We start from the raw sequence: 24778 nt of genomic DNA, 5'->3' as shown, positions 1-24778 counted from the left end.
ATGGTGAGTGAAAAGAGACCTAGAGATAGGGGTAAAAACTGGAAAGTCAGAGTGGACGTGGAGGGGGGGGGGGGTCATGTGCAGGAAGGGAATTCTTTGTTGAGAAGAGAACTGTTAAGTGTGTTGAAATTGTGAGTTCTTTTGTCCATAAAAGTAGGAAATTCCAGAAACCTTTTTTCCCCTTCAGGGTATCTTGAATCTGCTTCTACCCTTCATTGCTTTTAATTCGACTTTCATGTCCACTTTGAAAAGATGAGACCCATTTTGATTTGATTTTGTTCTTCTGTGAATGATGAAGCGTCAGCTCAGTGCTGAAAACCTCTGCATTTTGCTAGTGTTGTGATAATGGGAATACGGGTTGTATTTATGTACAGTGTGGCTGTGCCTATGTGGTGTGATAGTGTTGTTGTAGGAGGGTTGTACCTGACAGCACTGGGCAGAGTGCTTTATCGACAACATTTCCATTTTCAATGGAGAGCCCACTGTTGTGGAGATCGAGAAAGATGAACATCTTTTTGTTTTGATTAATCAACTAGATTTCTGCGTAATTGTTTTATGGTGGCTGGAGAATATTGAGAAATCATTTCAGAAGAAGGCAGATAAACCAACCGGGGAAGTTTGCTGGGGAAGAGATTTAAATCCAGACTGTGAGGGCTTTGAGTTCCTAAGCTGCCTTTAGCTTTATGTGGGACATTTCACACTATAGTAAGTAACTCACCCATTTAACTAAATGGAGTAAAGAAAGGGAGATTTGTAGAATAGTGGAGGATTTTAGAGTGGGACTTCTTTTCTAGGTTAAATAATGAGTTTATAGGTAATTTTTATCATGAAAAAGCCTCTATATGGTAATGCAAGCTGGAGCCCTGGACAGCTCCACTGGCTCTCTTGTTTTGTGGTTGTGAATAAAGAAGGCCGTGTTAATATTAATTTCCAAGAAGCTTTTGATTTTTAAGACACTTCTGGAAATTAAAAGGTAGTTGAGAAATTTGGGACAAAATTTAGATTATTCCTACTGTTTTGTTTTGATGACTTTTATTCTGAAGCTTTTACATTTAGCTAAGAATATGACCGATTATTACTTTTTATTTGATGGTGCTGTAATTTAGGATAGCTATCATTAACAAGGAAAAATGCAAACTGATCTTGAGAATCTTACTTGAGGTTATTTCATTAGTGTCAGATACACAAAGAAATTTTTTTTCAAAGTTGTGTAAATTTTGAATTACCACTGTTTTGTGGGTGTCTGTGTAAATAGCAATGATTAGACTGGTGGCATTTGTAACAGCAAAATTATGTTTTGATTAGTGGGTATCAGAAACACTGGTTATTAATCTGTGTCAATAACTCAGAACTTAAAATCTATTTGGATTCAGCTGCTGTGTTCATGGAATCTGGATTCTCGTAAGCAGATGTTCAAGATGACTCCATTGATTTTGTAATTTAACAGGAAATTTTTAAAAATTACTATTTTTGCTGCTCAATTTCAAGAGGATCAGTCTGAAATGTGAACTTTCAAATTTAAGAGTAACTTTTCTATGAGGTAACTGTTTCTGTAGGATGTTCGTGCATATTCCCTTGCTGTCTGCATTATGTTTGGCATTACTATTAGGTTTCACTCTGTTTATGGTGTTGACATTTTTATAGTGTAGTTGTTTTATACACGATGTCTTTATATAAATTATTTTAGACTTATGTGATGTTGATGAAAAAGAAAATAGTTGAACTATACGGTCAACCAAGGGAAAGAGTCCATTAGGGTCCTGTCTTTTGTTTCTATATGCTACTATAGTGTGCTAAATCACTAATTTTCATTGAGAATGGTTATTGCTCTGTTGATATTTCTAAAACTGAAAATGGGTAATCTTTTAGTTCAAATAATACTGTTGATCAATAAGGACTCCCAATGATAAATGTAAGCTTTATTTTCATTTGTTTATCAAGTAAATTCTACTCAACTGAACTTTATTTTGGTTATAATCTTATTTGTTAAGCAAAAAACGTTTAAGTTATATGTTTGGATTTGAATGAAGAGGTTGTACGTACTTAAATGTTTTTCTGATTAATCGTAGATTCTTTGGATGGGAAGAGACCTTGAAAGGACCTCTAGTTTATCCTGCAACTTCAGTCAATATCCCACTTAAATCATCCCAGGTAGATAAACATTTATGCTATTTTCATAAATCTTCAGAGATAATGTGGCAACCTCTGTAGCTAATCTTTTCCAGTATTTAATTATTTTCTCTATTAGGACAATCTGCCTTCTAGCTAGCATGCACCTAATGCTGTAATTTTGTTTGTTCTCTGTTGCCTCATTCTCAATTGAGTAAAAATATTTGCTTATTATAATATTAAGTAGACTCTAGTTCTTCATAAACTTAATAATAGTAGCTGCCCATGTATATACTTTTATGCTAGCCACCGATGTAAGCTCTTTGCAGACTGTAACTCATTTACTACTCGTAGCAATCCTGTGAGGTTGGCACTATCACTGTTCCTGTTTTACATGTGATGAAATAAAGACTCCTTCAGATTAAAGGACTTTTAATCATTTAATAAAACCTCAAGGTTACACTCAGACATTTCATTTCATTTCTTTCTTTCTTCCTCCCTTTCTTTCTTTCTTTCTTTCTTTCTTTCTTTCTTTCTTTGTAGAATTCTACCAAGTGGTGGGCATAAGATTTGAACCTTGGCATTTTGCAGGCAGTCTGTGCTCTGGTATTACCTCTACTTGACTGTTGTGAGGTGATTCGTCAGCATGCTCTTCTCCAGATTAAACAGTGTTAGTTTATTTTATCCCTTAACCTGTTTTGTTTGCCAATCCTTAAATTGTCCCTGTGGTTCTGTTATTAACCTTTCTTCAGTAGCTTTCTAGGTGGGGAAACTGGGACAAACACCAGAAGGGCTATGTCTAATGCAAAGATTACATCCGGGTTCTTACATGCCCTTGTGTTTTCATTAAAAAGTTGCATTCATAAGACAACCCAAAACCAATAAAATGCCTGACTGCACTGCAGATAAATGGTTAGCTATCTACCTTTTTCACATAAAAAAAGGACTTGTTATAAACCATACAGGTTTGCAGTTGAGGGATTGTTGCCCATTGAGGAAAAGCGGAACTCCAATTTTAATGCAGATATCCATAAGCAAAATCTGTTCAGACTCTGGTTTTTCACTGTCTTCTCTTTATGCGTGTCTGTGTAAGTAATATACTATGTATATTTATGTATGCTTTAATTTGGTTAAACAAATTGGACCACTCTTTTTTTTATTAAGACTTTTTTTTTTTTTTTTTTTACTTTTGAGAGAGAGAGAGAGAGCGAGCGAGCAAGCGTGACTCGGGGAAGGGCAGAGAGAGAGGGAGAGACAGAATCCAAAGCAGGCTCCAGACTCTGAGCTGTCAGTCCAGAGCCTGATGGCGGGGCTCGAACCCATGAACCGTGAGATCATGATCTGAGCTTAAGTCAGATGTTTAGCTGCCTGAGCCACCCAGGTACCCCAGGACTTCGTTTGTTTAGAGCAGCTTTAGGTTCTTAGCAAAATTGAGAGGAAGGTGCAGAGGTTTCCTATATACCACCATCCCCACACATGCAGAGCCTCCCCCATTATCAGCATTCCTCACCAGAGTGGTTCGTTTGTTATAGTTGATCCACTTATTTTTTAAAATAACTGATAATTAGTGTTTACTAAGTGCCCAGCATGAACTAAGTATGTGAATTGTTTGAAACTCTCAACAGCCCTGTGAGAGAGCTTCTGTTGTTAATACTCTTTATCTGTGTGTGTGGCTTGTGATAATTTGTACAATGTTTCAAGCTTATGGAAAAGTTGCAAAGATGCCACAAGGAACTTCTCTATACACTTACTCACATTTACCAATTGTTTACATTTTGCCCCATTTGCTTTATCATTTTCTTTCACTGGAGTATCTTTCAAGCAAATTTGAAAAAAAAAAGTGGATAGGAAGGCCTTAATTTTCAAAAGAAAAGGGAAGAATCTTTGAATGTATCAGCAAGTTAGTATGTTTGATTTTAGTTAATCTTCTGAGGCGAAGGAGTCTCAAGGTTGGATTGAGAGTGGATTTGGGGGGTTTATGGTTTATTTTCTTCAGTGTGTCTTGAAAAACATTCTTTTACCTGTGAACAACAAGTGTATAGGCCCCTCCCTCATCAGCAAAAACCGTGTCTTGGTGTACATCTCTGTTGGGGACCTTCTTAGTACCTGGCATGTTGTGTTCACACACAAGGGCATCCTCAGGATGTGATAGCTTTTAATGATGTATGGGTGATTATTATGTGAAGACAGGAGCCATCATCACCATGACTGCAACATATTTAGGTGAAATACGTATACTGAAGATCTTTACGTAGCATCAAGGAGCTGGAAGAAATCTAAGTACAAAATGCACTTCCTTAAGAACATTGGTTGCAATTAATACAGATAGATGTGCCTCATGGTAGAGGGATGAATATAAATATCTTAATATACTATTACCTTCACCCAAAATAAACTCAAATTTTGGTAGTCATTTCAGTTGTCATCGTATAAGGAGATTTAACTGACCCCATCCCTGCTACTATCTTCCAGCTCATCCTCAATTGTTATTAAAATGGTAGCCAGTCCATTTCATAAAAGCATGAGCTGCAAAATGAGGCCTGTTCAATTTCAGTGAAGGGACTATTAGCTGTATTCTGATGTGTGTAAAATACATACCACCCCCACCCCCACCCCCAACTCTTTAAATGATCATCAAAGCTATGAGATATAGCTCCTTATTAAAGCTGATTGTAATAATTAGAAACACTTAGCTTTCATAAGGATGAGAAAATTACAAATTATTTGGAAAGCATTCTTTCCAGTCATACATTATTGTTTCTGAGACATGGGCAGTTTTTAAAGACTATAATACTGTTTCTTTGCCATTTACATGTTAATAGAAGTCTGAAAAGTAAGGCACTCTTCTGAAATTTTCAGGGTTGTTTTTATTATATGTCAGGCTGTAAACAGCATCCTGTGACAGGTATTTTCTCTCTTTGTCTTCTATTGAGCTAATTAGTAATTTACACTCTAGGAGCATCTCTTCCAGCCTCACTGTGTGAAAATGCCTGCTACTGTGTGCCTTCCGTGCAGCCTGGGCTGGCAAATGATTTGGGGGCAGATGTTGGTTACCACATCAGAAGGATCAAGGATAAAATGTATTTTTATCTTATGTTTTTATAAATGTACAGGGTTTTGTATATGCACTGCGACAGTCTCACTGGCCACTCCGCCCCCATTCAAAGAGGAATGTTATAACCTCCTGTAATCCAGAGCTACTATCCTTGATTCAGTTTTGGATTGTTGTCTGTTCTGTCCCCCACCCCCACCCCAACATTGTGGGATTTGGGAAGGATTAGCAGGACAGCCTGGCAGAGTTCAGAGCCCAGGAAGCTAGTCTTCATTCCTCCTTCCCATTGTCAGAATACAGAGCGTCTTGTTGCCTTTAGAACCCAGCAGTGCTTCTCTCATTGGGCAAGTTGGGTGAGGGGTGGGAGCACAGCTCTTTTGTTAGTGAGTTAGGGAGATGCTTTCATATGATACTTGTATTCCTCCAAGGGAAGGATAGGTCCTACCTCTGTGTCAGCTTTTCAAAATGCAGCCATGGGTGACCAAAAGATAATTTATAGCCTGGCTTGAGCACTTTGTCACACTGGTGTTCTGCTCTTTCCTGCCCCCTGCTCTATCTCTTTCTGCCAGTCTCTGACATGGGAAAGAGGATGTGTAGTATCTGTCGTGTGCTCGTGGGTCCGGGCCATGTGGACATAGTAAAGTAGCAAGAGTTTTTGACTTTGAAATAAAGTCTTAAGTATCAGTTTGTTCTATGAAGAATATAAACTTTATTTTATTATTTAAAAAAAAATTTTTTTTGACATTTATTCATTTTTGAGAGATAGAGACCGAGCGTGAGCGGGGAAGGGGCAGAGAGAGGGAGACACGGAATCCAAAGCAGGCTCCAGGCTCCGAGCTGTCAGCACAGAGCCCGGCGCGGGGCTTGAACTCACGAACTGCGAGATCATGACCTGAGCTGAAGTCGGATGCTCAACCGACTGAGCCACCCAGGCACCCCACGAATATAAATTTTAATTGAGAATTAAAGAAACAGTAGCGAGGGGTTTACTGATACATCAGTTTTGAGCCAAAACCTTTCTAGAATGCTAGATAATTTGTGATACTTAGTTTTGCAATTATAGATACTAATTTATCAGGATAATAAGGTCTAAGTCCCTGTTAGAGCTAATTAGAGTCTCTCTGACAAAAATTGTTTCCTGGAGGTGGCCACAAAGAAAATTAGGTAAGAAAATGTGTGAATAACTCACTTCGGCCATCATTGCTAATAGCATTATAATCATAGACATCTAGCCCTTGACAGTGAATCGGCATTCATGAACAGAAGACATCACATTTATGTAAGCATTTATAGAGTATTTGGGAGCTTCATTAGTGTTTTGTTTTCATAATCTAGAATGTTTAGAATATCCCTATGGATGGGCCATTGCTAACATCTACTTCTCTTACTCTCCTCTTTCTGTGTTCTAATACAATTACAAATATTAGTTGTCTTAATTATATTGGATGTTCATGGCTAGACACTAATTATACTCTTGTGCTTTAACCTCTAAAAGAGGTCGAAGGTCAGATTGATAAGCAACATTTCATACAAAACAAAATATCATTGAAGTAGGCATCACACACAGGAGTGTCATGAGTAAGTAAAGATGACAAAGTGAGTACCTGACTATGGAATTAAATATACCCTTAAAAGAAACAACATTTCTGAATATATGGCATAGCTTGAAGAAATGATAACTGTATTTCAAGTGAAAGGTAAGTGTGCTTTAATGGAGAGATCAAACTCATTTGTGATTGGCATCATTGTCTGTTCCACGCTTAAGGCCCAGATTGGTCAAATATTACCAGTCTCCCCAGTTCCTCTGTTAATGTGCTTCTTGAATTGTTTTTCTCCATAGTTAGTTCAGCTTAGCCTACAACTAATAATAAATTCAAAGTCTATTTAAGCTGTAAGTTCAGTAATCCTAATCATTTAAATAAATATAAAATAAAACATATAATTGCCACTTTTTACCTATCAGATTGGTAGGTTATGGTAGCCAGTAGTGGATAAGGATGTGGGGAATTTGGGGGGTGCCTGAGTGGCTCAGTCGGTTAAACATCCGACTCTTGATTTTGGCTTAGGTCATGATCTCATGGTTGGTGAGATTGAGCTCTGTGTCGGGCTCTGTGCTGACAGTGTGGAGCCTCTTGGGATTCTCCCTCTCCCTCTCTCTCTGCCCCTCCTCACGTGCTCTCTTTCTCTCAAAATAAAGAAATAAACTTAAAAAAAAAAAAAGGATGTGGAGAAGTTGGAACTCTTACACACTGTTGATGGGAATGTAAGTTTCCTTGGAGGTAAATCTGACAAGTCTATTGGAATTTAAAATGTGCTTACCCTGTGACCCAGCAATTCCACTTCTAGAAATTTGTCCTGTGGATATATTCATACACTTGCATGAAAAATATGAATACAAAGTTTTTCTTTATAGCATTGTTTGTTATAGCAAAAAAAAAAAAAAAAAAAAAAAAAATGACATGTGATGGTTCCACACAATGGAATACCATTAAGCTGTTAGGAATGCAGTGGATCTCTGTTTGCTAATTTAGAAAGACATCCACTATTAGATATTATTTTCTTTTATTTATTTATTTTAAATACACTTAGAAGCTCTTATTTATGTATGTATGTGATCTCTATACCCAGCATGGGGCTTAAACTCATGACCCTGACTGAGATCAAGAGTTGCGTGTCTACCAACTGAGCCAGAAAGGTGTCCCTGTTATATTTTTATTTATATTTATGTTTTTACTTTTTAAATTATGTGTGTGTGTGTGTGTGTGTGTATTTAAAATATTTATTTATTTATTTTGAGAGAGAGAGTGAATAGGTGAGAGAAGCAGAGAGACAGAATCCCAAGCAGGCTCTGTGCTGTCAGTGCAGGGCCCGACACGGGGCTCAATCTCAGGAACTGCAGGATCATGACCTGAGCAGAAATCAAGACTTGGACACTTTGACTTAGCCACACAGGCGCCCCTTATTTTTTTAATGTTTATTTATTTATTTTGAGGGCATTTTGTTAATTGTTTTCTGTAGGTCTTAAAGCTTTTTTGTCCCTCATTTCTCTTCCATCTGTTTTGTTGATTTTTGTATTGGTATGTTTTATTCCTTTCTCATTTCCTTAACTCGCTTAATTTTCCTAACTTTGCTTAACTGACTGAGCCACCTAGGCGCCCCTAAACTATATTTTTTAAAAAGTCATGTTACAGGACAGTATGTGTAGAATACTTCTATTTTCATAAACTGTAAGGACTGTTATTGAGGTATTCCCTTTTTTCAGAGAAGGTATTCACTTTTCACTCTATATGCGTCTATAATGTTTACTTTCAATAAGCATGTGAGGAAGGGGTTAACTGAGAACATCTTCATTTGAGAATTTTCTGTAGTAGTAAGGGAGGAGAAGGAAGCTGGGCAGAGAAAAGAACCGCTCCATTCATATGAGATATATCAGTCAAGTTTTTGAGTCAGAACTGAGGCCTGGATTGGCAGAAAGGGAGATATAATGGAATTGAGACCATTTTGTGGAGGTTTTAAAGGCAATGATAAAGAGCCTGCATTTGATGTGAAAAATGATCTATGAAATGGAAATGATAACGGTACCTAGTCCATTGGCAGTGACTGACACACAGTAAGTGTTCATTGTTCGCTATTATTATTGAATAAAAATGCATTATCTTTTGTTAGCCTGAATAAATTAATGTGTGGTCTTTTATTATGTGTGCTGAAGATTCTGCTGACCCCTCTGACAGACCGCGTAGCTTGTGTGTTTTTCCAGTGGTGCTGATGGTTGGCTCAACCATCAGCGTTCTTCACCGTTCATCCTCCCACCTACCAACTGTTAGTATCAAATACTGAAGGGCTACAATTTTACCTATTTATTTACTTTAAATGTTTACTTATTTTGAGAGAGAGACAGAGAGGGAGGGTCAGGGAGAGAAGGAGAGAGAGAATCCCAAGCAGGTTCCATGCTAACTGTGAGATCATGACCTGAGCTGAAATCATGAGTCAGACGCTCAACCAACTGAGCCACTCGGGCGCCCCCTGACAGTTCACAATTTTAGAGCTTTAGACATAGGATGCCCTCCAAGTTGCTTTTGGTTTTGTTTACCAGTGTTATCTTGTATACTAGTTAACATTTGGGGGTTGGAAAAAAAAGAGGGGAACAGGTAATTTGGGTGGAAAACATCTTTTCTATGCCCATGGGATTTGGACTAGATAATGTCACTTTGCACTGAATGTGTTCATCAGTTTTTGTTAGCAGCACAGTGTAAATGAGCATATTAGCTACAACACCTACATTGGCAGCCAGCAGTCTGCTTGTGAATTCTTTTAGAAAACGGAAATCTGGCAAGAAGTGTTCCTGAGCAGTTGAAATATCTTTGGGAAAATTACGTAGAACAAATAAAGTAGAAAAAAATTCTCCTCCAAAAAAAATTGTTTCACCACTGAAAGCCATGAGAAAAGATGTTTTACTTGTGGATTGAGATGTGACAGGGTAATTTGGTAGGACTTCAGAGTTCATTCTGTATTTCAACCTTTCATGTAAGTTTGTCATTTAAAGAGTTCGAAGGTATATTCATATTTCATGAAAAACATTTACAAAACTATTTTAAGAACGATGAATTTCTCACTTTATAGTATACATATTCTAATGTAAATTCTTTTTCCTTTCCACTTCCAGTTAAAATGTATCTTAAAGCATATGTCTTTTTGAGGTTTTAAGATAAAAACCTTCAGCAGAAATAACAAGAAAAGTTTATATTTAAACACAGTACTTGGCACTTAAGACGTGTTCAGTAAATTTTCATTAAATAAATTAATGTGGGGCTCCTGGGTGGCTCAGTAGGTTGAGCGTCTGACTTCGGCTCAGGTCATGATCTCACACACAGCTCGTGAGTTCGAGCCCCGTGTTGGGCTCTGTGCTGACAGCTCAGAGCCTGGAGCCTGCTTCGGATTCTGTGTCTTCCTCTCTCTCTGCCCCTAACCCACTCGCATTCTGTCTCTGTCTCTCTCAAAAATAAATAAACATTATGGGGCGCCTGGGTGGCGCAGTCGGTTAAGCGTCCGACTTCAGCCAGGTCACGATCTCGCGGTCCGTGAGTTCGAGCCCCGCGTCAGGCTCTGGGCTGACAGCTCGGAGCCTGTAGCCTCTTTCCGATTCTGTGTCTCCTTCTCTCTCTGCCCCTCCCCCGTTCATGCTCTGTCTCTCTCTGTCCCAAAAATAAATAAAAAAACGTTGAAAAAAAAAATAAAAAAAAATAAATAAATAAACATTAAAAAAATTTGTTTAAATAAATTAATGTGTGCATGAATGAAAAATATCTTGAATCTGAACTTCATTCCCTATGATTTGGGCACAGTCTAGCATTGGTGTATAAAGCCCTTTTGTTCAGCCCCCATTTCCATGCCTATTTTCCTCTCCCACCCCACAAGCACCCTCTCTAATGTGTTTGATGTATGTCCTTGATTCTATATGCATCTTTCTAAAATGCTTAGTGATTAAAAAAAAAAAAAAACAAAAACAATAAAAAAATGGGGCACCTGGGTGGCTCAGTCAGCTAAGTATACGACTTTGGTTCAGGTCATGATCTCCTGGTTTGTGAATTCAGGCCCCGTGTCGGGCTCTGTGCTGACAGCTCAGAGCCTGGAGCTTGCTTCGGATTCTGTGTCTCCCTCTGTCTCTGCCCCTCCCTCACACTCATGCTGTCTCTCATAAATAAATAAAAATTTTTTTTAAACGCTTAGTGATTTGGGGCGGGGGTGGGTGCTTATCATTCATTCTAAAATTTTTCACCATACTTCACTGTTGCAGAATTTGGCTATAGAATTCTCCCTGTAAAAATGCTTTAGCTCTGGGGCGCCTGGCTGGTTCAGTTGGTGGAGCATGTGGCTTTTGATCTCGGGGTTCTGAGTTCAAGCCCCATGTTGGGTGTAGAGATTACTTAAAAATAAAATCTTTGGGAGCAAGCTGGGTGGCTCAGTCAGTTAAGCATCCGACTCTTGGTTTCAGCTCAGGTCATGATCTCACAGTTTGTGGGTTTGAACCCTGCATTGGGCTCTGTGCTGGCAGTATAGACTGCCTGGGGTTCTCTCCTCTCTTCTCTCTGCCTCTTCTCCACTTGTTCTCTCTCTCTCTCTCTCTCTCTCTCTCTCTCAAAATAAATAAACTTAAAAAAAAAAACAAACCCAAAATCTTTAAAGAACTATGTTATAGCTCTTACTCTGGTTTCACTCTTCTCACTCAGCCCTGTTTTAAGATCTGGGAATGTTTTTGGATGTACACTTAGCTAATTGCTTCAACCTGCACCATGCTGTTCCATGGTGCGCATCCATTCCCATAGTGATGGATGCCTAGGCTACTGTAAACAGTGCTGCTAACAGCAGTCTTGTTTGTGTTCATTATGGACACGTGGAGAATGTGTTTGGGATACAAACTCAGGGGTGGCATTGTAGCATAGGTACTGACAGGCTGCTGAGTGGTAGATCAGCGCGTACCCCTCACAGGCCTTGCGTTCTCCACCTCCCAACACTTGCTATTGTCCACGGTTGGAATTTTTGCTATATAATTATGTCTTATTTTAATTTATATTTTCTACTTACTAGTGAGTTTGAACATTTCTTCATATTTTAGTTAGCTGTTTCCCTTCTGTGAAAGAAGCATGAAAGGATAAATGTAATAAAATTTTTAAAAACTTTTTATTGAAGCATAATTGACATATAACATTATGTTAGTTTCAGGTGTATAACATGATTTGCTATTTGTACATACTGTGAAATGCTCACCTACAATAAGTCTAGTTGACATCACCATACATTGTTATAAATTTTTTTTTTCTTGCAGTGCAGACTTTTTCCTAATGTCTCGCTAATTTGCTTTGAGAATAGATCTGGACATAGTATTTTATTATTATTTTAAAGCTGGAGGAGCTCTTGGTTATGCATTATATTTTATAAGCTATTATGTGTTTTCTCAAACTTCAAAAAGAACATCATACTTTATGCAGAAGCTTAAAGTATTGTTTTCTTCTTGATTCCAAGAGACTGAAACGAAGGTGTTTTTTTTATGCATTCAACTTGAAGGCTGTACAGTATGCTACAGTTAAGCCAGCTTGCAAATTCATCTCTTCCATTGTCTTCATTTATGCCAAAAGAAGAGCAAGTGTTTTTACCAGAGTAGATTGGGTGGGAGAGTGCTTCCTTGCAGTAGTTTAAAAAGATCTCCCTGGCCACAAATCAGTAGACTATCAAAGAATCTTAGATCCAGCTATTTTCCATGTGCGCAGCCTCCCTAGATGTCAGAAAACTGAGTAAATAGTGGGCAGCACCCTCTCTACTTGCCTGTTTATTGAAGAGCCCAATACTTGATTATAAGTATGATCTTAACATCCATGAGATAGAAGTAGATAGTATTAAATACGATGAACGAATACTATTTTAGGTGCATTTGCTATGAGAGGGCAATAGAAAATCTAGATGTTTTCATTTTTGCAGTATTTGGGGATAGAGAAGAGCATATTTCCTGAGATGTCATTTCTTAGGGGCTTATACAGAAGGCTGGGCAACAGTCATTTCAGGTTTGCCAGTGAATCCCACTACTATTTGTTTCAGTCGTTAGGAAAGGATACACGACCCTGACACAAAACGTTGACTTGTTTCAACAAAGCTGCAGTATTTGCGTTTTCCTGAGGAAACAGTTGTCTCTTAAGTGTTTTCACTTTTTACCAAAATGTGATGCAGTCAAGTTATTCTGTTAACTTTGATTTAGTATCTGCTTGAGTGTGTGAAAAAGTAATCTTAACTTGTGAAGTGTTTGATGTAACCATAAACTATGAACTTTCCCCAACCATACCATCATATGTTTAAATTTTTCCTTTTTTTTTTTTTTTCTGGCTTTGTGATTATGACTTTTGAGTAAGTATCTGTCAGCCAAACATTGTTTCCTACTCATCATAGTTTTCAAGCAAAGCCACACTCTCTGCTAAGGTGTAGTGTTTTTCAAATAACTTGATTTTGCTCTGCCTTGAAAATTACGTTTTTTTCTTTATCATTTTCTTTTTCCCTCGGAAATCTTGCTTGGGAAATCATGTTTTTTTAGATGTGATTTTAAAACATTCTCTTTGGGGCGCCTGGGTGGCTCAGTTGGTTGAGCGTCCGACTTCGGCTCAGGTCATGATCTCACAGCTCGTGAGTTCGAGCCCCATGTCGGGCTCTGTGCTGACAGCTCAGAGCCTGGAGCCTGCTTTGGATTCTGTGTCTCCCTCTCTCTCTGCCCCTAACCCACTCGCATTCTGTCTCTGTCTCTCTCAAAAATAAAACATTATAAAAAAAAAACATCAAAAATAAACATTATAAAAAAAATTTTAAACATTCTCTTTAACCTTTTGAAGAATCTTTTAAAATTTAATATTTATCAATGCTAAGCTGTGTGCAACATAAAAAGTACCCTGCCTGCTTTTCCTCTCCCCAACATTTGACCTCTACAGGGACCCCCATTTTCTGTTCTTCCAGCTGTTTCTTCTGGCATTTAATGCCATGCTTTTAGGCAGTAGACTCATGCTGCTATTTTTTTAGTCTGTATAGCTCGTTCTCTAGACCTGCGCAGCTATCATCCTTGGATCTACCTTTCTACATAACAGTTATTTCCTCCCTATGTTGGGACTCCCTGCTTCCTGGATGCCACATCTTTCCCCTTCGGTGTTTATACTTAAGCAATTCTTCCAGAAGGTTCCTAAGAAAAAGGTGCATAGGATGTAGATTTGAGAATCTGCATGTATGAAAATGTCTTCTTTTTCTTTCATACTTGATTTATAGTTTACCTGGGTGTAGAATATAGAATAATTTCTGAGTTTAACAGGAATTGTTCTATTGATTTTTAGCTTCTGTTGTTGCTAACGAAAAGTCTGATGATGTTCTGACTCTTTTTTTTTTTTTTCTTTCCCCTTGGTTGGAGGTGGTTTAGGAGCTGATCTTTGTCTCTGATGTTCTGAAATTTTATGGTAATCTGCCTTACTGTGAGCCTTGTTTTATCTGTTGTATAGGGCACACTGGGGGCCTATTCAGTCTGGAAACATGCATTTTTCAGTTCTGGGAGATTTACTTGAATTCTTTAATTCTAACCAGCCTCCACCTTCTCTCCCCCCACCCCTTTTTTAAAGTTTTTATTTATTTACTTTGAGAGAGAGAGTGCATGTGAGCATGTGAGCATGTGAGCAGGGGAGGAGTAGAGAGAGAGGCAGAGAGAGAATCCCAAGCAGGCTCTGCACTGTCAGCATGGAGCCAGATGCGGGGCTCAAACCCATAACCCTGCGATCATGACCTGAGCTGAAACCAAGAGTTAGACACTTAACCAACCGAGCCACCCAGGTGCCCCTCCCTCTTCTCTCCCTTGCCCCTGGTTTTCCTCTTCTTTCCCTCTTGTATTCTTATTCTTTGTGTTTGGAATGTATGGACTAATGGGTCCTTTAATTTGCCCATTTTTTCTATATTTCATCTTTTTTGTCTCTGTGCTGTGCTTTCTGGAAGATGTCTTGAACTTCATCTTCAGACACTTTTAATTAGGTTTCTGCTATCATATTTTTAAGTTTCAAGTTTTTTTCTCTGAATGTTGCCCCCCCCTTTTTTTAAGGTTTTACTTTTATGTAATCTCTATACCCAGCATGGGGCTTGAACTAAGAACCCTGAGATCAAGAGTCGAATGCTCTACCAACTGAGCCAGTTAGGCGCCCCTCGGCATATTGCTTTTTTTTTTTTTTTTAGTTTATTTATTGTGAGAGAGACGGAGACAGTGCGAGTGAGGGAGGGGTAGAAAGAGAGGTAGAGAGAATCCCAAGCCAGCTCTGTGTGCCAGCTGTGGAGCCCAACAGTTTGATCCCACGAACCATGAGATCATGACATGAACCAAAGCCAAGAGTCTGTCGCAACTGAGCCACCCAGGCACACTTGAATGTTGCTTTTTAATAGTCTTCTATTTCTGTTTCATGGGATAGTTCTTCTCTCAGTATGTTAATTGTAATTACATTTTTTTCCTGCAGTTTCCTGTACCATCTGTTTCCTTAAAATACCTTTACTTGATCATTTATTTTAGTTTTTCATTTAGGGGATTTTCTTAAATGTATAGCCTTGGCTGTCTTACTCATGTTCCATAATGAGCCACTGAAAAACTGAAAGCTGGGTTTAACAGAGTGGGGGCTTCTAAAAGTTGGCTGGTGCTATTATTCATTATAAGATAGTTAGGATGGGGCGCCTGGGTGGCTCAGTCGGTTAAGCGTCCAATTTCGGCCCAGGTCATGATCTTGCGGTTTGTGAGTTTGAGCCCTGCATCGGGCTCTGTGTTTACAGCTCGGAACCTGGAGCCTGCTTCGAATTCTGTGTCTCCCCCTCTCTCTGCTCCTTCCCAGCTCATGCTCGCACTCTGTCTCTGTCAAAAATAAATAAACTTAAAAAAAAAAAAAAAAGATAGGAGGTCACCTCTAGTAGTCAGTACTCGTAGGTGTTTTTCTGTGGGGCAAATTCATCTCCAGAGAGAATGCTCCCATCTTTGGCTTATCCTTGGTTGAAACATTTGGGGAGCTGAATGGAGAAAGAGCTGGGGATTACCTTTCAGGATATCTACTTTCCCGTAATCTCCATCTTTTTAGACTGCTAGGCCTTCCCCCAGTTGTGTTTCAGTCCAGAGTCTCTCTAGTTTCCAGAATAGGCTTCCCATCTTCTGACCAATGGCTGCTTGGGGTTAGGGTGGGAATCTTGGGTTAGAACTTTCACCCTGTTCTTTTTCAGCCCTGTCTGCTGTCCCCACTTGCAGAGGTATTCTGAGCTTTTTGGTGTGTCCCAGCACAATTCAGTTTGCTCTGGGCTTCCCCTTAATGTGCTCTTAGGTTTTACATTCTATGCTAAGTCAAATAACCTACCCATCTGCTTTTCAGCTTCCAAAAACTTGTAGTGGTTTCCTCTCCTATTCTTTTTTCTTGTAGCTCTTGTTTTTACTGCTGTTCTAGTGGAGTTATGGAGAGGACAAAAGAGGTAAATGTGGGTGTTCAATGCATCGTGTTTTATCGAAAATCCAAACTTAGTTCTCTAATGCACTTTTTCAGTGCAAGACTTAGAATGGCTTGTTTAATTGTAAAATTTTGCTACAGTACAGAATTCTGGATAATGTAGATTCATTTTCTGTTTTGCTACCCTTATGGATGAATGCCTAACACGTAGCTTGCTAGAAGATAATGATATCTGAGTGGCTTTAGGAAGTTTACAGATAGAATAATAGAATGTTAGGTCATCAAGTAACTTAATGTTACTTTTACAGATGTGGAAACAGAGCCAGGGTGCAGAAGTGGCTTATTTATGTTTGCTCATCTATCTAGAACTGGAAGTGAGTCTCTTCTCCAGTTGTCTTTTCTTTACCAGTATGGCTCTGTTGTCTCTCATTAAAGTAGCTGGAAAGAGAAGCCCTTTATCCATTGCTCATGGTACCCACATGTCCTGTTAATTTTATGTACGCTTTAAGTTTGCAATCCTGAGTGTGGAGGAATTTTTTTTAAGTTTTTATTTATTTTGAGAGAGAGCAAGTGCACAGAAAAGCAGGTGAGGGGCAGAGAGAGAGAGAGAGAGAGAGGTAGAGAGAATCCCAAGCAGGCTCCATGCTGTTAGCATGGAGCCCAACATGGGTCTCCAGCTCACAAATCATGAAATCATGACCTGAGCCAAAATCAAGACTCAGACGCTTAACCAACTGACTCATCTAGGTGCCCTGGGGGATTGTTTTTAAATGTTTTTCTATTAATTTGGGGGGTCCAGTTTTATTTTGGTGAACTTCAAAACTTAAGAAAATGAGTATTTACCATTTAAAGATGTTTCTGTTTTGAAGAATTTATATTAAACATTTAAAAAGGTTTCTTTTCTTTCTTCCTACTGTTCCATTCTCAGTGGGTTCCAAAAGTTCTTTGAGGGGGAATGTGGATATGTCTGTTAAAATTTGACAGTAATGTGGAAAAGGGAAGCAGGTGTAAAAAGATCAACAGGTTTCTTTGGAGAAATCCTAGAATGCTTTCTTTATCAGCTTTTCAAAATTTAATTCCCAGTTCTTCTCCTCTAAGACCTCTGTCTCCATTTTACCCCGTGCAACATTAATCTTTTGTCTTATTTCCCTATTCCCTCCTGTATTCTGTACATTTGCCCACAGCACACTACTGAATTCATTATATGATGACATAGAATTCTTTGGTGATTTTCTTTTATATGTAAAATATTTGGGGCAGAACCGCTGCTTTGTTCTTATGACTAAATTCACTTACGCACATGTTTCCAGAATGCCTTCTTTGACTGAGGCACCAGGCTCCTCTGTAGGTACTGGCATCTGTTGGGGTACATATTAGGTCTAGATTCCTGATGGTTGGTATAAATTCACCTTTTCTCTAGTCACTGTTTCAAAGTAATTGAGAAAACAGGATCTGCCCCTTTGTGTCACGTTGGTGGCTAGCTGTAACAGCTGGGAGCAGAGTGGGGAAACCTGTTATTTGGAAGTGAAGGGGTCTAACGTTCCCTTGTGTGGAAAGTGAACATGTTGTAAGAGAAGCCTTCTGACATTCCTTACAACCTCCAGGTTTTATGATCATAAAGACGTGCTCCCAGGGAATCAACAATACCCTTCGTAAGAACTAACCCACAAAGAAAAATAACGTCTCATACGGTTGAATGGAGTCTTTTGGAAATGTTTCCATAACTGAGCTGAGCTGTTGCATACATAATCTGAAGTAATCTAGAACACTTAGAATGATACAGCATTTATTTTATTTTTTGTTTTTTTCCTCTCCCCCTTTTCTAAGATTAAAATGTGCTTTCTCATTATACTTTCGAAATGTTTAAACTTATTTTGTATAATTTATTTATTGTGAAATATTATATATGTGAGATATATTTTAGGACATACATTTTGTTATATTTTTAAAAGATTTTTAAAAAGATTTTATATTTATTTTCTTTTATTTTTCGTGTTTATTTTTGTGAGAGAGAGAGAATGGGGGGGGGGGGCAGGGAGACGGAGACAGAGGATATGAAGTGGGCTCCATGCTGACAGCAGAGAGCCTGACACAGGGCTCGAATCCACAGACCAGGAGATCATGACCTGAGTCAAAGTCGGACACTTAACCAACTGAGCCACCCACGCACCCCAAGTTTTCATTTTTAAGTGATCTCTCTACCCAGTGGGGCTCAAGAGTTTCATGTTCTACTGATTGAGCCAGCCAGATGCCCCAAAACATCATGTACATTTTAAAGACCAAGACACCTGGATGGCTCAGTCGGTTAAGCATCTGACTTTGGCTCAGGTCATGATATCATGGTCCGAGAGTTCAAGCCCCATTTCAGGCTCTGTGCTGACAGCCCGGAGCCTGGATCCTGCTTCCAATTCTGTGTTTCCCTCTCTCTCTCTGCTCCTCCCCTGCTCGCACTCTGCCTCTCTCAAAAATAAATAAACATTAAAAAAATAAACATAAAATAAAGACCAGTGAAACAAAAGCCAGGATAACCATCCTATAAGTGTAAAAGTTCCCTGTCTGATCCTCCCTTATACCCCACCCCAGGTTAATCACCACCCTGACTGCTATCAAGAATGTTAGGATTTTGCTTCTTTTTCTATGGTTTTAAAAAAAATATTTATTTACTTATTTTGTGAGAGAGCACACACACTTGAGCTAGCGCCAGTGGGGAAGGGCAGAAAGATAGGGAGGGAGAGAATCCCAAGCAGGCTCTGTGCTGTCAGCACAGAGCCCGTCAAGGGGTTCAATCTCACAAACCATGAGATCATGATCTGAGCGGAAATCAAGAGTCTGACGCTGAACTGACTGAGCCACCCAGATACCCTTTTTTATTATGTTTTAAATTCTAAACTTAGAAACAAATTATCTCAGTAATGAGAGGCCTTAATTTCTTTTACATGTGTGTTTTATTTATTTTTGCTTATTATTAAATGTTTATTTTTGAGAGATGGAGAATGGGGGCAGAGAGAGGGTGTGGACAGGATCTGAAGCAGGCTCAGTACTGACAGCACAGAGCCAGATGTGAGGCTCAAACTCATGAACTGCCAGATCATGACCTGAACCGAAGTTGGACACTTAACCAACTGAGCCACCCAGGTGGTCCCCAAACCTGCTTTCTTAACCACAGCACCTAATTAGGGTGGTGTTTTATAACTTGATACAGTTTTATATTTTTAAAATCTAGGTTTGTTTTGTATCTTGGAATACTATAACCAGATAACAATGTAGCCATCAGGCTTTTGCTAGAACCATTTAGTTGGAAAGCTCTACAGGGTTTTGGTTCTTGTCCAAACACTCCTAACATCTCATTGTTTGGTACAGATATATAGTCCTAAGTCTTTTTGTATCATTAGTACTGTCCATTTTAGAGCCCTTCTAAAATGTTTATTTTATAAATACCTGTTGTTTTTTTTAATTTTTTTTTAATGTTTATTTATCTTTGAAGGAGAGAGACACACAGAGCTTGAGCGGGGGAGAATCAGAGAGAGAGGGAGACACAGAACCCAAAGCACGCTCCGTGTTCTGAGCTGTCAGCACAGAGCCCGATGTGGGGCTTGAACTCACTGACCGCGAGATCATGACCTGAGTGGAAGTTGGACGCTCAACCAACTGAGCCCTTATAAATACCTGATTTTTTAACGGGAATTTTCAGAGAAAACTAACAATATCACTGTATAGTATAGCAGATAGTGATATGTAGGTTAGAGTTAGCTTTTAAGAGATTTTAAGAGCTGTGATTATAGGAAGCATTTTTCTAATATTCAAAATTCTTAAAATGTTTTCACGTTTGTAAGTAATTTTTGGCACTTATTTTGATATGATTGCCAAGAGATAGCTTCTTTACAAAACAGTTATTGACTCTAGTGAATTTATATTTCCTTTGCAGAGTTGTCTCTGAAAAGAACTAGCTGCAGTGATGCCTTTTTTTTTTTTTTAAGTAAGCTCTGCACCCAATGTGGGGCTTCAACTCATGACCCCAAAAATCAAGAGTCTCATGTTCTACTGACTGAGCCAGCCTGCAGTGCTAAGTCTTTATGTTTAAAATTTTAAATCAGAAACTGTTTCTACGGAAGGAATGCATATTTACAGTTCAGTCTCTTCTTGAACAAGATATGTAAAGTGTCTCAGGATATTGGTAACTGCCAACTAAATTTTACCATGGCACAAAACTTTACTTAATTAAACTTCATGTTCTTTGCCACTGATGTAGAGTTACTGAATTGCACTAATTATCTTGGGGCCTAAGTACTGCTTTTTTTTTTTTTTTTTTTTTGCTGTGTGATCCTGGACTAGTCATTTAATAACCAATTTGAGTGTCCATTCTTCATCTGTAAAGTGCCACTGACACCTACCTCATTTGTGAGAATTAACTGCACAAATATATGCGAAAACACCTCACACAGCACGGTACCTAGTAGGAGTATAATAAATGTTCATAAATGTTCTCTTCCCATTAAAATTGCTGCTCTGTGCTGACAAAATTGTTGTATGGTATTTATAAAACGTGCTTGGTAATGACAACTAATGTTTTTAAAATGGTTTGAATGTATGCTGGCAGGCTGAACTCTACCAATTAATAGTATTTATTATATGTGGGGAGTATAAAAGCAGCATTAGATTTAAGCACAGTGATGAAATACCAATTCCGGTGTGTGCTCTATGGAAGGCTGTTTTTGTGGCTGTCACTGCTTCTCTGCACACTAAATGGGATCTGGTATTGCTTTTGTTTGCATGTATTTATCTTGGATGGCTGGGGAGAATGCAAGTATACTATGCTATTGCTTTTAAGTCCTTTTATATTGGGGGGCGCCTGGGTGGCTCCGTAGGTTAAGCATCCAACTTCAGCTCAGGTCTTGATCTTGTGGTTCGTGGGTTCAAGCCCCGTGTCGGGCTCTGTGCTAACAGCCCAGAGCCTGGAGCCTGCCTCGGATTCTGTGTCTCCCTCTCTCTCTGCCCCTCCCCTGCTCATGCTCAGTCTCTTGTTCTCTCTCTCAAAAATAAACATTAAAAAATTTTTTAAAATAATAAAATAAGTCATTTTATTTTTTGGTGAGAAGAAATCCCCAGTGTGGCTATCTTATGCCCTTTAATCCCTATAAGTTGGTAGGTAAGACCAGGATGTTATTTAACTAAAAGATGCAGATACCAAATACATTTTAGGATTCTTGCGCTCCACATGAAAGATCAGGTTCTTTTATCCTAGCATGTCCCCCCCAAACACCTGAAATGTTCAAATATCACTGTCTCTTCTCACCACAATAATGATCTAAAGTCTCTGCTATTTCTGGTAGCAAAGGAAAGAAGACCTAACCCATGTGCAGCTCTTGTCAGTTTACAGTGCACTTCCACACACGTTTTCTTGCCTGATTGATGCAGCACCCTTGGAAGGGAGTAGAGCTGATGTTATATCTATTCACACGGGAGACTGTAGAGATTCCCAAGACATCAGTGAACTGCCCAGGGTCACACTGCTAATACGAGGATTTGCTAAGGCTCTTGCAGTCTCCTGTGTTCTCATGCCCCTTATGAATAAACAGACCCATCTAGTGTCTTATTAGATATGGAAGTCAATCAACACAGGTAAACTTCTAGAACTTTTTTGATTCTAACCACCACACAGGAATTTAGGGGGAAAAAAATCTTTTTTTTTTTTTTTTAATTTTTTTTTTTTAACGTTTATTTATTTTTGGGACAGAGAGAGACAGAGTATGAACAGGGGAGGGGCAGAGAGAGAGGGAGACACAGAATCGGAAGCAGGCTCCAGGCTCTGAGCCATCAGCCCAGAGCCCGACGCGGGGCTCGAACTCACGGACCACGAGATCGTGACCTGAGCTAGGGGGAAAAAATTCTAATGTGTCACTTGACCATCTTTCTAATGTGTCGCTTGACACTCTGGATCTCTTATACATCATTGTATTGGTCCCAATATATTTTTATTTCAGAAGGCTGAAACAATGCGCAGCGTTTTATTCTAAAACAAACGTGCATATGTAGAGATGAGAAAAGTTATGGCTTACAGTGGCAAATGCCATATGAAGTTTTTAGTTGAAAATACTTTGTAAATGTTAGAAAGCACATTGCCTAAGAAGTAAAATTTGAGATCAAGGCCAGTTTAAAAGAGGAGGTCCTCTATCAGCAGTTCATGCAACCAACAGTATATATTAAGTCAATAGGACACTAGAATGAGAAACGACCTCTTCTCAGAAAGTTCATAGTCTAGGTTGATATCCCATGTACACTGTATAACATAGCCTCATAAACTCATGGACCATATTTCTGTTTAATGGTGAAAAAACATTTTCTTTTTAGTTTATATATTTATTTTGAGAGGGAAAGAGAGAGAGAGCAGGGGAGGAGCAGAGAGAGAGGGAAAGGGGGAGGGAGGGAGGGAGGGAGGGAGAGAGAGAGAGAGAGAGAGAGAGAGAGAGAGAGTCCCAAACAGACTCCATGCTGTCAGCACAGAGCCCAATGCTGGGCTTGATATCACGAATTATGAGATCATGACCTGAGCCAAGATGAGGAGTTGGACTGAGCCACCCAGGTGTCCCGAAAAAGCACTTTAATAAACAGTTTGTAAGAAATCAACTCATTTGGCAAGTGAACTTAGATTTTACCACCTAGATTATTCTTTTTTTTTTTTTAAGCTTACTTACTTTGAGAGAGAGCAAGCTTGAGTTGGGGAGGAGCAGAAGGAAAAGGGAGAATCCCAACGTGGGGCTTGAACTCATGAACTGTGAGATGATGACCTGAGCTGAAATCAAGAGTTGGACACTTAACTGAGCCACCCAGGTGGCCCCACCTAGATTATTCTGAATCATGGTCAGAGTGTGTAAGGTCAGTCCTGGCACCTCTTGTATTTCACAGAAAATCATAAATCTGTTTTGCAGTTTCTGTGCGGAGATCCTAAACTCGAACGTAAACCATTAGAGCCATTAATGGGTGAAACCCATGGCAACTAATAACTTAGAACAGTAAAATCAACAGATCTTGAAGCTTTTGTTCATGCTATGCATACTGTGCTCTGAAATGTAGTGTTAAATGTTTCTTTTTACATGATTATTTACTCTGGGCGACATGTACAAATTGTGGAATTTCAAATTTGAGTGGGCCTGGAGATCACAAAACTCTTTAGTAATAGAGTGTGGACTGAAATCTAGGCTTGCTGATATTCAGCCTAGCTTTCTCTCTTCCTGCCAGTCAAACCCAGACTTCCTAATTTGGCATCCAAGAGACATTTAATTATGGTGTTCTTATAATTTTCCATGAGGTTTCTCTATTTAGTGGTGGATGAATGTAAAATTTTTCCTTATTGTGTGAGTTTAGTCTGCCTTTGTATCTCCTAAGGCTTTTGGCTTATTTTTATTTTGATTAGATATGATTGATCATTCATAATTTAAAAAGTTACTTATGAAATTGACTTAAAATTACAGAGAAAGCATCTAACTCAGGTTCTAAGCCATTGGCTCTTCAGCAGTAACAGTGAAAATACGTTTCCACTTCAAAACAATCAACATTAGATGTAGCTTCCTGGCTTATCACACCTGTCTTGTCTGCTCTCAGCATTGTCTTCAGGCACCTGAGAGGTATGCTTGGAAGCACCTTGAAAACCATAGAGTGCTGTAACAATCTGTTGCATGCATGCATTCTTGCATGAGTCTTCTGATTAATTAATTGTATACTTGAGACTTTTTGTAGTAAAACATTTTGCTATATGAGCTTATAGATTGGAATAGGCCAAAAATGGGACCAGGTCAAAGAAAGCACTTAAATCCAGCAAGGCCTTGCTGGTACTAAAATCATAGAGTGGATGGGTGGTTGGAAGTAGGCCTAGAGCGTTGGTGCCTTAGAATGTGAATAGAAATGACAGATGGATTTGAAAATTCTCTTTGGGGCTCCTAGGTGGCTCAGTTGGTTGAGCATCCGACGTCGGCTCAGGTCATAATCTCGCAGTTCGTGAGTTCGAGCCCTACATTGGGCTCTGTGCTGCCAGCTCAGAGCCTGGATCCTGCTTCAGATTCTTTGTCTCCCTCTCTCTCTGTGCCCCTCCCCCACTCGCACTGTCTCTCTCCCTCTCTCTCTCAAAAATAAATAAACATTAAAAAAAAGAAAAAAGTTTTCTTTGTTTAATATCCAGCGTGTTTGTTCTTTCATCAGTATTTATTGAGCATCTCGTAAATACTAGGCACAGTTTTAGACATTACTGATGTTCACAATAAGTAAGAAAAGGTACTATTGTTGTCCTGCAGGAGTTTACAGGGGAAGATAGTTACAGACAAGTATAGATAGGATAATGAATGTTTGTATTTTGGAATGTACCACGTAACTGACCTTGCCAAGAAAGGCATAATCTTGGTTAGATTTTTTTTCAGATTTAAATTTATTAATATTCTCTTGATGAACTTTCTAAACTTTAGAAAATATGTTATAAAATACATATTAAAAACATTTTGAGATACATAATATACAAATTATATTTTAAAATATAAGCTATATATAGTATAGTTTGTATATTAAATCTTAGTTATATTTAATATTTAGTTATATTTATTTTATATGTTAGTTAACTTTAATTACCTAGAATATGAATCTATTCTACTTGGTA

The 24778-nt window shown here is 38.7% G+C and overlaps 1 protein-coding gene across 4 annotated transcripts in view; it reads left to right on the top strand.

Moving 5' to 3' along the window:
- Positions 1-2113: 2113 nt before the first annotated feature.
- The window catches only part of USP49 (ubiquitin specific peptidase 49), an 82945-nt gene continuing 60280 nt past the window's right edge, over positions 2114-24778 (top strand). For all 4 annotated transcript variants that reach the window (XR_013555622.2, XR_013555621.2, XM_060615497.3 and 1 more), the window contains exon 1: positions 2114-2151. The gene's annotated coding sequence lies outside the window, so the exon portion shown is untranslated. The remainder of the gene's footprint in view (positions 2152-24778) is intronic.

This window comes from Panthera onca, chromosome B2 (assembly GCF_046562875.1).
Source record: "Panthera onca isolate mPanOnc1 chromosome B2, mPanOnc1 haplotype 2, whole genome shotgun sequence".
Classification (NCBI taxonomy): Eukaryota; Metazoa; Chordata; class Mammalia; order Carnivora; family Felidae; genus Panthera; species Panthera onca.
The sequence above is the reverse complement of the archived record's forward strand: the minus strand, read 5'-3'. Positions and strand labels throughout refer to the sequence as shown.